Source organism: Coffea eugenioides, chromosome 3 (assembly GCF_003713205.1).
Source record: "Coffea eugenioides isolate CCC68of chromosome 3, Ceug_1.0, whole genome shotgun sequence".
Lineage (NCBI taxonomy): Eukaryota > Viridiplantae > Streptophyta > Magnoliopsida > Gentianales > Rubiaceae > Coffea > Coffea eugenioides.
This window is the reverse complement of record NC_040037.1, coordinates 18,879,799-18,894,630: the sequence shown is the minus strand read 5'-3', so window position 1 is coordinate 18,894,630 and position 14,832 is coordinate 18,879,799.

Sequence of the window (14,832 nt, the reverse complement as noted above, 5' to 3'; positions counted from 1 at the left end):
GACTATAACCGGCAATAATATTATCTAAACTTGATTTACGCAAGGGTTACTATCAAATGAGAATCAAGGCGAGAGACGAGACCAAAACGGCCATCATGATAAGGTATAAATCATACGAGTTTAATGTGATGCCGTTTGGGTGGACAAATGCACCAGTCACATGTTGCACGATGATGCAAGAAGTATTAAAGAATTTTTAGACAAGTTTGTCATGGTTTATCTCAACGATATTAGGAGTGTTTGGATAGCAGGTTTTTTCAAATAATATTTCGCTTGCATCATAAACACATTTCTCAATCCACCTTTTTTATTCCCAACCACCTTTTTATCTCACATACATCACATTATAAAAAGTGCTACAGTAATTATTTTAAATAATACTCTATCCAAACAAATCCATTGCCATTTATAGCAATAACATGGATGAACACGTTGAGTATTTAAAACAGGTATTCGCTGCTTTGATAGCCAATAAATTGTATGTCTGGAAGGAGGAAGTGCGAGTTTGACTTGCACGAAATCTCCTTCTTAGACCATATCGTAAGGAGCGGCAAGATCTGTATAGATCCGCAAAAGACTAAAATCATTATGGAGTGGTTGGTGCCGACTTCACCTACGGAATTGAGATCGTTCCTTGGATTGGTTAATTACTATCTTCATTTTATCGCAGGGCACTCAACTATCGCTGCTCCGCTAACGGATTTGCTACATAAAAGTAAAACGTGGGCATAGACGATGTTTTTCCAAGTAGCGTTTGAGGTAATGAAGAATGCGATAACCAAAAAGCCGGTCTTGATATTGCCTGACATTGTCAAGCCATTTGAAGTATACATTGACGCATCTGACATTGACATTGATGGTATCTTAATGCAAGACGGACACCCAATTATTTATGAGCCATAAGTTAAGCAACGTTAAGAAATGGTGACCGACACACAAGAAGGAGATGCTAGCGGTCGTGCATTGCTTGCAGGTTTGGGAGCATTATCTCAAGGTCGCCATCAATCGCAGAAGAAGTTATCAAGTAAGCGAACATGATGGTTGGATTACTTGGATGAATTCAAGTACAAGCTTGAATACAATCTGAGCAAGACGAATGTTATTCCCGGTACTTTTAGTCGCAAAAACGTCATCGCGCCCGTGTACATAATGGAGGGGCTGCTTCTGGAGCAAATCAAGGAAGGACTATAGGACGATGACAGGGTACCGACGCTCATGGAGCTAGCCACTGAAGGAAAAGACGAAACGATTTTAACTCGAGAACGGGGTCTTCTATGTCAAGGGCCAGCGAATTTGTGTCCGATTGGGGACACTTGAGGAGAGACATTCTTAAAAAATATCACGACAACCGTTACGCTGGCCATCTTAGAATGCATCTCACGCTGTCCCTCGTGCGAAAACGTTACTACTTGTCGAGTTTAAGGGATGATGTCGGTAATTACATGAGGACTTGTCTTATATTCTAGCAAGACAACGTGAAGCATGAATTACCCGCTGGACTGCTGCAACTATTGTAAATATCGAGATGTGTCTGGGAGAGCGTCTCAATGAATTTTACAGTTGGGTTACTTAAATTTGAGAGATGCACGAGCATCTTTATTGTGGCTAACTAGTTGTCCAAGTATGCTACTTTCATCCGAAGCCCAAAGGAGTGTACCACGGAGGTGACAACCAAATTTTTTATGAGCCATATCGTCAAATACTAGAGGTTACCAGCAATGATCGTGAGCGATCGTGACTCACGATTCATGAGCAGGTTCTGACAGGAGTTATTCTGTTTGCTTGATTCGGGACTTAACATGTCAACAACCATGCACCCGTAAACGAACAAACAGACGGAACGAGTCAATTATATGCTAGAAATGTATCTTCGGAACTATATTGTGGTGAACAAGTGAGATTGGGTAAAGTTACTAGATGTCGCACAATTTTACTTCAATCTCCAGAAGAATGAAAGTACAAACAAGAGTCCGTTCGAGATCATTCTAGAATTCCAACCGACGACCCCGAAGGACATCATTGGGGGATATAGAGGAGCGAGTCCTCCTGCATACCATTTTGCCAAGGATTGGCAAGAAAAGACAAAAAGGGCTAAACTCTACTTGGAGAAGGTCCAACAACGGATGAAAAAGTGGGCCGATCGCAAACAATTGTTTCGGGAGTTTAAGGAGGAGGACCAAGTGTTGGTGAAACTTTACCAATATGAACGTATCTACGAAGTGCACAAGAAACTTATGTGTCAATATGAAGGGTTGTTTACCATGCTTAAGAAGATTGGCAACATAGCGTACAAGGTGGAGTTGCCCGAGGTTTTATCTCAACTCCACCTGGCCTTTCATATCAACTTACTCAAACAATTTTATGAATACATGCACAATCCATCAAGAAACTTGTCGGCAAGAGCACCTGTGGGTATGAGAAACGAGTACGACAAGGTTGCGAAAGAGATCGTGGCCGATTGTATCATCCGACACAGAAATCGTGCACCATCAAAGGAGTATTTGGTGCATTGGCATGGGCTACCTGAAGCATTAGTTGAGAACCGGTCAAAAAATTATGGCAGTTTGAAGACCTCATACATGCATATGAGACAAGTTAGGTCATTAGTTCGAGGCCTTATTCAAGTGAGGGAGGATGACACGGATCGCACCCAACTCGCGTGCGACCAGGCCCATCCACACACGCATGCGCTCTCGGGTACTCCCGTAAGCAACCATGCATGACCGCTCGACGGTGCTCAATCGGCCAAGTTCCGCAGCACAGTACGTAGTAATCCTGGCACCAAAGTTGAGACCGTTAGTAGATCCACACCTCAATCCCCCAACTAAGTACCAAACCTTATAGGTTTGACCAAGATAGGGAAGTTGTGCCACCAGTTGCTAGAATTGTGTAGGACATGCTAGAAGCTTGTAGAACGTTCCAGGCTATCCAAGAGCCTTATAGAATAGTCTAGGACTTTGTGGATAAGATGAGACTTGTGTATAAGTTTCTAGAATCCAAGTGTATATACACTTTGTGTAGAGATTTCTAGAATAGCGCTTAGGTGTACACTTTGTACAATTCTCTAGAGTTGTGTAGTGTTCTTAACTTGCCTATAAATATATCAAACCCTTTCCATTCGTAGTAACCTTTGTACAAGAAGTTTGAGTGTAATATAAACTTTCCTTTGCCACATATACTTCTATCTTTGCCTACTACTCTTATGCTTACGCTTTCGCATAACTTCCACACATTTTGTGTATAGGCTGAACTAGCCAATCGTTCATAGTTTAAGACTTGAACGTTCGCTAGTGTCGCACCGTGTGTTGGCTTGTAGGAAAACAAGCAATCCGTGACATAAAGCCCTATTTTTCATGTAACTGGAAAATCCAAAAAATCAAATTTAGAAATGTATTTTTTATGTAATAATCGGATAATTGAGAGATGAGATGGTGTAAGGTAAGATGAATCAGAAGACCAAACATAGGCCCCATTTGGCAAGTGAGTTTTTTGAGTGTTTGTCTAAAATTTTACTGTAACTTACTATAGAAGTTTTTAAAAAAAATTTTGAAGTGTATAAATTTTTTAATATTTTGAAGTGTGTAGTTTAAAAACTTTGAAAAGATTTTTAATTTTACTGTAGCTAAAGTTTTAAAAAAACTTGTAGCATAAAAATTTGGCAAAAAACTCAAGTGCCAAACTTTGGAGGAAAAATCATTAGTTTTTTGGTCAAAAAGTACAACCTAATCTAGGCAAAAGTCCCCGATTTTTCATCTTTTAAGTACAATTATCACGTGGATAACCAAAATCTACAACAAAAATTCAAAGGAAAATGGGTTGATTTGACAATCAAAGAAGAGGAAGAGATGGATGACCATCTGCAAGCAATCCAACTACTGCTTCTTTATTTTTGAGAGAAAAAATAAGAGACGAAAAAGAAATAGAAAGAAAAGAGAAGAATGGCATGCCAAATGCCAAAAACAACCCTCAACAACTAGCTACTATTTCAAGGAGCTATCATATCTTGCAAGGCAAAGTAGTAATTAGAAGCAAAAAGGCAGAAAAACTCCTCAATTGTTATGCACTATTCGAATGAGACGTCAAAATTTTGAGGACATTAATGGCAAAACATGCATTTACACAGTAGCCTCTCTCCCCAAATGCTATCACGTGGCTTAATATGAGAGTAGAAAGGTTGGATTTTTATATAAAGGAAGATAAGTTTCACTTTATATTGAAGGATGACTATTTTTAAGTACCACAAGTTGACATTCCATCAATATACCTGATTCTAGAAGTCAATCCTCTTCATCTCCGATCCTTTTTCACTTTTTTCTTTTTTTTCTTTTATCATTTAACAACATGCCTATCATAAGTGGAAAGATTATAATCCTTAACCTTGTGGCTACAGGAGGGATAGATGAGTTGGGTAATTCAAGGGAGGGAGTGTAAGTGAGAGATTCTGGATTTGAACCTTCCCACTTACACAAAAAAAAAAAAAAAACCTTTTGTGGTTGCAAGAACTACTGGCCTTTTCACCCTGAACTTTGCTCTCTGTATTTCTTCTTTAGCTAAAATTGTAGTGACCTTAATCTTCAGATCTCATAGTTTCTTAGTTCACTGAAAGCTAATTCTTGTATCCTCGTAACATGATCAAACTAAATACAATAAAGCATTTCAATTAAGTCTATTTGATAGATTGGTAAATTTAAAACTACTCATGAAAAATTACGATGCTTACTAGAACTAAAGTGACACCCAAATTCTTGAAGCTTAGCTTGTAATAATGTTCCCTTAAACAAGACTAGAGTTTTTATAATCTCTAACGAAACAAATGTGGGATAACCGGTTTTAATGCTTGCCTCAACTACAAACTTGCCAACCTATCATGTTCTTCTACGGTGGAGGTCCTGATTTAGTAACTAAAGCTAAAACTCTAGTACTTAGAGATTTTGAGTTCAAATTCCTTTTTTCCTTCTCCACTTCTTAAATTTCACCCTTCTCCGACCAGAAAAAACTTAAACAAAAAGTTCCTCCAATGATCAAAATCTTATTTTTTATGTTATTCATGAACATTCTGAAATTTTGAAAAAAAGAAAGGTTATAAAAGGTAATTAATATTGATGCACCGAAACTGAGAAAAGAGGTTTGAGAAAAATTTATTTAATGAATTATAACTTAAGCATTAAACATAACATATAGGGCATATAAATCAAAATATGGAATCACATACATTATCTAGTAGTTTTCTAGAAGGACTCTTTCCCCAAAAAGAGTTCAACCTATTTAACAAATATACTAATTTAAAATTACAAAAATAGATTATTTTTATCGATTAAGTTTTGCTTTGTACCCTATATTGATTTAAAAATTCCAATATTGAGTATTATACCACTCAAGTATAAGATCTTCTAATTCATTGAGAGATATTGGTTAGAGTCTGTTACTTGAGCCATGATCTTGTCACCTAGATCAATGAAAGAATTTGCAAAAAAATTAGCAAGCCTATCAACTTCAAAAATAAAATTTTTCTTTGGTAAAAATATATAAAAGTATCCACAACGTCAAAAGGAGAAGAGAACTCTTTACTGTCATCAATCGATATAAAATCCCTAACATTGGAGTTTAATAGAATTTTTTTCAAATTTATGATTTTCTATTGTGCTTACACGAGTTTATATGTTATTTTCTCTTAGAATATTTAAGTTGCTATGGGATGTTTTGGTTTTCTGATGGATTTTTTATTGTATATATAACCTCTAATTTTGAGTGCTTTGTTCATTGCACGTTTTTGTTCTAATAACTTATTTGACTGTGTAACACAAATATTGCATATCTAGATAATATAGATACCTTATTTTGAATATAACCTCTTTACAAAATCTAGATATGTAATATTTGTGTATAAAAAATGCATGAGAAATAATTACAATTCATACTATTTAAATAAGGATTAATCTTGTATACATTGTCAGTGAATATGCTATCACGGTTAGATATATTACACATGTATAAAATTTGAATTTTAAATTCAAATTTTGTTTACAGGTCATTCATCCAACCATGATAGTGTATACACTGACAATGTATATTAAATTTACTTATTAAATAAACCAACATTACTTAACGAAAACATGTATCAAACAGTTGTTAGAATTTTTCTGCAAACACAAAACTTTAAAACTACAAGGATGAAGTGTAATCAAGCAATGTATCAACCAATTAATTACCAAATCCTAAAACAAGTTACACAAACACAAATCATAATTTCCCATCAATTGAGTATTAAAAAGAAATTTATTAAAAATTACTTAAGCCATGCTAATACAATATAGATTCCTTGATTTTAAAGAAATATTATGATCTTATGATGTATTTTCAAATATTATGAACTAGTTAAGAGGAACATTAGTTGATCAGTCTTTTTTTCTATTACAATATCTTATTTGATAACACTTTCCAATAAACTCTTAACTCTTTATCATAGTATGCCAAAGGTAAAATTAGGATGGCAAGATTATAAGGATTTCATAATCTAACTAAAATTTGATCAATTTTGTACTAACTATCCAAGCGTATTGGCAGAGTCACATAGCTCCAAATGGAGTCAATTAATCCCATTTGATTTTAGAAAAATTGTATACATGTAATGTGCTGCTATTATTTGATAACATAAAAAAATACATATTAGGGTCAAAAGCTAATTAATAAGTTATGAGAAACTAAAATTTAATTTTAGATTAGAACTCAAATGACAACCTAGGAGACCAAGCACAGCTACATGACTCCAACAAATGAACTAAAGGGGTCTTAAACAACTAGAATAAACTAAAAAAAATATTTTATAAGCACGGATCAAAATCAAGAAATAGGATGTTATCCCGTAAAGTTTCAATTCCAAATCTTCAAATCAAGTCTTTACTAAATTTGATTCGAACATTAGACAAGTTACTTTTAAATTTACAAATAATTTGATTTCTTTAGTTTTTTCCCTATATTAGCTTTTCACATCTCAAGTGATATCTTCATTATCATCATGCTCATATGAAATATATTTCACAGATTTTCTTGTTCACTAACAAAATTTTATTTTATATTAGGTCGTGGATAAATTTCTAGAAAGGAAACTTATAGAAAATTAAATAGCTTGGTTTAATACACTAAAAAGATATTTTTAATCAAACTGACAATGAATTGATTTACAACATTTCAAAAGATGGGTAATCTTAGAAGACAATTGTAATGTGTATGTAATATAATAGTTTTTGCTTTATACTCCCTTCATCCCATTGAAAGTCTCGTATATATTTTTCTATCCATCCCAAAATTAGCATCACTTACCAATTAGGCAAACAATATATTACTAGTGTTCCAATTTTAACCCTTGTACTTTGTTATTGAAAGGAAAATCTCATGTCTTTCAGGTAAGTCCCACCATTTATCTATATACATTTACCTAACTAAAATAATGTGCATCTAATCCTCAACACCCTTAAGGAGCCCCCTTACCAAGTCTTACCCTAAAAATTTGACACTTGCAACAACTCACATGATCTCACTAATCCAATCCTATCCAAAAATCAATTCGGCAATTCCTTCTCAATACGACGCTATTCCTTCTCAACACGACTTGCCTCACAACCAGTCACATGATCGTTACAAAACTTCAGTAGCAGCGCCAAATTCCACTTCCAAACTTCTACTAACCCTAAATCTTTTGTTATTTTACTAACATATCACAAACTACAGTAGTTTACTAAAGAATCTCTAGAGGATGATAATAAGCAGCATGACCAATTCCGAGGTAATATGAAAATTTTAAAATAATCACATACTCTTACTTTTCCTTGAATCGTATGACTTGGGGAGACAAGAGAATGCTTTTACATTTTATTCTAGAAAAATTTACAGTAGAAAACAAATTTCTACGTATTAGGCATGCTATTCTATCCTACAAAACAAACTATAAACAAATATTTGTTTATTGTAAGTGTAAGAATTCAATATTTTAATAAAAAAAAATTCATAAATTGTGTTATTGAATACCTTTCTGTTCCACCATTTCAATGGCTGTTACGGCATATTAACATCCATTGTTTGATATTGGTTACTTAAATAATTATGCTCTTGCAATCAAGACGACCATATCTAAGTAGTGTTTGATATTTTTTTTCTATATCAAGTCTCAAGTTTATTTATATGTTTTAAACTAAATAGAACAAATATGCAGAAAGCCAGAAACACAATCTTTTTTTTTGTACTATCTTTGCACATAACCATACTTTTCCTACTTTTGTACTGTGTATACATGAATTACATTGACATATGCAAATACGATTTAGATTTTCTATTCCATTTCTAAGCAATAAAGCTCAAAATAATTCTTTGGCTCATGACCAATGAAATTCATGATTTTTTTTATGTGCCCATTTTTCATGTCTATGGAATTTAAGAATAGGTAGAATGTTTTAACTATTTTAGTAGTTTCTAAACATCAATATATAATACAACCAGATTGATATCCTTTTACCACTCATTTATTCTGGTGTTATAAGAGCAACTTTTCCCATTTGACTTTTTTTTCTCAAGGTTCCTATATATTGCCATTTTAGATTAATTCAATTGGTTTATATCCTTGGTAAGTTGTTAATTTAATTTGAACAAATTTTTTTCCTACTATATTGTATTGAAATATTTGTGTGAATTATACTTTAATTGCCATTCGTGTCAATATTTTTATTCTAGAAACAATAATTTGAACTGTAGATTATTGATTGATTATGATGTTGAATCTAACTATTTTCTGAATATTGGTTCTGACATTTCTATTGGACATGAATCTTCACCACGTCATCGATTAGACTTCGGAGACTTCAACGATCAGGAACATGACTCTGAAATTGCCAACCAAGACAAAGGGAGTTCAAGTTTGATGGGTTGAATGTTGATAAAAATTTAAATAAAATTCACTCACTTATACCTGTTGAAACAGTCCCAAAGATTGGCATGAAATTTGATACAAAAGAAACAGCTTACAATTTTTATAATGCATATGCAAAATTAGTAGGTTTTAGCATAAAAAGGAAGAACGGTCACAGAGACAGCAGCGGTAAGATGCTTGATAGAATTTTTTGTTCTAGTGCTGAAGGAAAACGGGCAAAAGACAAATGAGATGCTTATGTGAGAGTCCCTTATTTGAAAATAAGATTTGGGTATTTAGCAAAATTCAGAGTTAACAGTCAAAGAACTGGTAAATATTGCATTACAAAATTTTTGAGAAACACAACTATTATCTTTCTAGTCCATGTAAAACTCATCTGCACAGATCTCATAGAAAGATAAATATTGCTCATGCGACTGAAATTGATATAGCCATCAGTGTCAGGATACGTCCAAAAGCAATTCATGACTTTGAGATTAGACAAGTAGGTGGAAGAAAAAATTTGGGATTCATTCCTGAAGATTATAGAAATTATTTATGTTCTAAAAGAACAAGAGATATGAATGTTGGAGATATAAGAGGTGTGCTTGAGTACTTGCAAAGAAGTCAACTGGAAGATCCTAACTTTTTTTTATGCAATTCAAGTAGACAAAGATGATTTGATCACCAACATATTTTGGTCTGATGCAAAGATGAAAACTAATTATGCAAAATTTGGAGATATGGTTTGTTTTGACACAACTTATAGAAAAAACAACGAAGGACATCTATTTGCATTATTTGTAGAAGTAAACCATCATAAGAAGACTACTATTTTTGGTGGTGCCTTATTGTATGATGAGACTTCACAAACTTTTGAATGGTTGTTCGATACATTTGCCAGAACTATGTTTGAAAAGAAGCCAAATACCATGCTTCTGGATCAGGATGCAGCAATGGCTACAGTTTTGACTTCTAGATAGTTTGATACAAACCATCGTCTTTGTATTTGGCATATGTATTAGAATACGGTAATTCATTTGAGTTCTATTTTTGAAGAGTATAATAGTTTTGCTCATTAATTTAGAAAATGTATTTATGAACTTGATGAAGAAGATGATTTTATAGAAGCTTGGAATGAAATGTTGAAAAATTATAATCTTCATGATAATGATTGGTTGAAATGAATGTATGGAATAAAGAAGCAATGAGTATTGGTGTATGATTAGGACACATTTTATGCAGATATGACAACTACTCAAAGAAGTGAGAGTATGAATAGTGTGTTAAAGTGATATGTAAATTACAAGAATGACTCCTTTCAAATTTCAAACTTTCTCCATCACAAATCAAGGATAATATTGAAAAAAAAGAGCAAAAGTCTAGCTTTCTAGATTACTATGGATAAAAAAAATCCAAGTCCCAAAAAGCATCAAATTTTTCGGAACGGAGAAAGTAATAGTTTTAAGAAATTTTGTGACCCTTTTAGAAAACTATTCTCTCAATGTATCTCTTTTAATGATGGTTAAGGTCTATATTTATATATTTAAAATTATTAAAATGAAAAGGTCAAAAACTATTATTTATCATTGAATGGTAAATTTAATTTGAAACTATGATTCCCAAAATAGACTGGAAAATTTTGCAAAGTTATATTGTACTAAAGTTTGACCCCACTCAGCAGAAGGTCATGGATCTGTCGCTGTTAAGTTACAAGCTAAAGTACTCAACAAAGAAACCTAAACAATAAGAAAAAAGAAATAGAAAAGTAAGAAATACATGGGAGAAGAAACATTTATAAGAAATAATTAAAAGGGAAAGATAACATGTTACTAAGATAGAGAATGATAACAACAAAGGATAATAAAAAGAAATATAAGGCATTCATATCAATTAAGAAAAAGAAAATATGAAAGAAAATACTTATAGTTAACTAAGTTTAGAAAATTATGAATAAAATTATAAGTGTTATTCTTGGTTTTGATGATCACAAAGGACTTTGAAATGTTTATCTAACTCTCTTCAAATATAAGTGCGTTTTGCCTATCAAAGAATCAGGTACGAATATGTCAAGAAATGAAAATCAACCAAAAGAAGAAGCAAAAACAGGACACTCATGTCGGACGTCCGAAGGAATCAGTCGGACGTCCGAAAGGATGAAGAACATCAAGAAGGAAATTCTATCGGACGCTCGTGAGGAAGCATCGGACGTCCGGATGGATCGGACGTACTCTTCGGACGCACATCGATCGGGTCGGACGTCCTAAAAATTCCACAAAGTGTTGATGACTCTCTGCCAAGACTCTGTCGGACGCTCGTAAGGAAGCATCGGACGTCCTGAAGGATCGGACGCATGCTTCGGACGCACATCAATCTCATCGGACGTCCTAAAAATTCCACGAAGATTTGATAACTCTCTGGACGACGTTCGGACACAGAAGCTCGGACGATAAAATCCCATCGGACGTCCGAACAACAACTTGACTGGTTTTCGGACGATGGGATCGGACGATGACTAAGCCGTCGGACGTCCGACAACTCCAACGGCTAGCTGACTCTTCATTTGCCTTCTATCCGTTGGAAGTATTAATGAAGCCCATTTTTGGTTCCCTTTAAATACAAACGACTCTGAATCAGATGGGACTTTTGCACACTTTGTTTACAAGATCTCAAGAGATATTTTAGCTAGAAAATAGTCTCCAAAGCTAGATTTGTTCTCCAAGTGGTGTGAATTCCTTGTGAGCATTTCTCTTGTGGTTGAAAGTTTCATTAGTGTAGCTTTGTTGAGGGTTATCTGAGTGATTGTAAAACTTCTTAGCTTGACTAACTGTGGCTTAGGGCAAGGAGGAAGTGCTCCCTCCATTGTACATCTAGTTGATCATCTTTCATCAAAGAGAAGTTGCTCAACCTAGTGATTGGTCTTCAAGTTTGAGGAAAGCTTGGTAGACAATCGGTTTAATATTCTATCTTATTCTTTTTTGTTTAATAAAATTCTCATTGCTTATCTATACTTGTTTTTCGAATCAATATTGCTCTCTTCTTCTAATCTATTTGATTGATCATTACTAGAAAAGAAGGTAAATTTTTATTAAGTAAAAATTACATAAATTTGATTAAGATTTTAATCAACCTAATTCACCCCCCCTCTTAGGTTGTCTTTGGGCCTTACAATTGGTATCAGAGCTTGGTCTCCTAGAGATTAAGCTCAAACGGCTTGGAGTAAAGATGACAACCAGTCATGCTATGTTTGTTGAGGGACAATCTGTTACTAGGCCTCCCATGTTCAGTGGCTCCAATTATGTTAGCTGGAAAGAAAGGATGATTATTTTTTTGCAATCTATCGATATTGAGCTATGGTTTATTGTGAGTGAAGGACCGCATGAAGCTAACTTTCTTGATGCAGATACAGGGTTGCTTCGGCCAAAAAGAAGAGCTGAAATGAATGCTCAAGATAGGACTAATCTCACACTGAATGCCAAAGCCATGAATGTTCTGTATAGTGCCTTAGATTCAAATGAATCAATTAGAGTAAAAGGCTGTAAATCGGCCAAAGAAATGTGGGATAAGCTATGAGAAATCCATGAGGGTGATGACAATGTGAGAGAACAGAAAAAGGCTATCTTGGTCACAAAGTATGAATCATTTAAAATTGAACCTCTTGAGGATATTGACAAAATGTATTGCAGGTTCAATGACTTGATCAAAGATCTCGAGGTGTTGGGCAAAGAGTACACCTTGGGAGAGAAGAACAGGAAAATTCTCAATGCATTGGGCAAAGAATGGGAAAATAAAGTGACTGCAATAGAGGAGGCTAAGGATTTAAATTCAGTGCCTATTGAATCTCTCATTAACTCACTAACCTCTTATGAGTTGAAGTTGAAATCTAAAGTGCAGGAGGAAGAGGATGCTAGAGCAAAGAGAAACATTGCTCTAAAGACTACTCAAGGTGAAGATGATCCAGCTCACTTGGATGATGAAGACTCGGATGGTGATGATAATGATCTTGCTCTCATCACAAAGGGCTTCAAGAGAATCCTGAATAAAAGGAAGTTTAGAAGGGGAGGACCTAGCAATCAATTTCAAAATTATTCATCAAATGCAAGGAACAAAGGAAAACAAGAATTCAACAAGAAGCTAGTGGACAAATGCTATGAATGTGGATAGCCTGGACACTATGCAAACGAATGCCCCATGAAGAAAATGAAAGATGGGAAAGCTGATCGAAAGCCAAGATTCAACAACTTCCAGATTACTTGGAATGAATGCAACTCTGAAGGGGAAGTTGAAGAAGAGGAAGAATCAGCTCAAATGGCCTTCATGGCTATTGGAGATAATGAGGTAACTTCCATACACTCTCAATCTGAAAGTGATGATGAAGAAGATGATGATCTTGAATCCTTTGTTGAAAAACTGCATAATGCCTTGAAGGAATCTTATGATAAAAACAAGCAGCTAAAACAGAAAATTACTTTTCTCATTCATGAAAATACAAGTCTTCTTCAACAAAATAAGCAACTAAAGACTGACAATGATTGTCTTGTAAGAGCCGGATTTAATGTTCAAAATGAGCTTGATAGAAAGACAAATATTTGTAGAATGCTGAAGGAAAGACATGGTGATTTGAAAAAAAGAATGGACAACTTGGATGACACTTTGAAAGCAAGAAAATAAGATTTTCTCAAAAAGAACATGTCATCAACCTTTCTTACTGCTCATCAAAGAACATTAGCACGCAACAAAAATGCACATGGTTTCACTACATATAGAAGAAATGGATTGAGATATGTCAAACCAGTACATGTTAAGGACTCTTCCATTATGTGTGATTTTTGTTGTCAAAAAGGGCATTTGAAAGGAGATTGCTATGTGAAAAGAAATCTGAACAGAGGGATGAAATGCATGTGGTTAGTGAGATACAATGCTAACTATTGTGGACCCAAAAATTAAAAAGGGTACCAAACATTTTCTCTTTTCAGGAAAAAGGCTCAAACAAGTCCAAATGGTTTATTGATAGCGGCTGCTCAAGGCATATGACCGGTGATCCCTCTTTGTTCATAAAGCTAAAATCAAAATCAAGTGGAAAGGTGACATTCGGTGATGATGTGAAAGCTAAGACAATTGGAATAGGTGATGTTGGTAAGGATGGTGAAACTTTTGTTCATAATGTGCTCTTAGTTGATAATTTAGGTTATAACTTGCTTAGTGTTAGTCAATTGTGTGACAAAGACTTGAATGTGTTGTTTAAAAAGCATGAATGCATTGTGCTTGATTCCAAATATAATGTTGTGTTCAAAGGTAAGAGGTTTAACGACATATATATTGTGGTTCTTGATAAAATTGATTCTTCTAGCCTCAAATGTCTTAAAGCTTCAAATGAAGATCCTTGGTTGTGGCATAGGAGACTTTGTCATTTTAACATGGATTTACTAAAGGAAATTTCGAAAAAGGAGCTGGTTAGAGGTTTGCCAAAAATATGTTTTGAAAAGGATAAAATTTGTGATGCATGTCAATTTGGAAAGCAAACAAAAGTTTCTTTTAAACCAAAGAAGTGTGTTTCAACTTCTAAACCTTTAGAACTCTTGCATCTTGACTTATTTGGTCCTACTCAAATCACTAGCTTGGGAGGTAAAAAATACTTCTTTGTGATTGTGGATGATTATTCTAGATATACTTGGGTGATATTTCTTGCTCATAAGGATGATGCCTTCAAGAATTTCACTTCATTGTTTGCTAAAGTGCAAAATCTGCTTGGCTTAAAAATTGTTAGGATTAGAAGTGATAATGGAACGGAATTCAAGTATTGTGGTTTTCCAGATTTCTGTGATCATAATGGCATAATACATGAGTTTTCAATTGCAAGAACTCCACAACAAAATGGTGTTGTAGAAAGGAAAAATAGGACACTACAAGAGGCTGCTAGAACTATGTTAAGT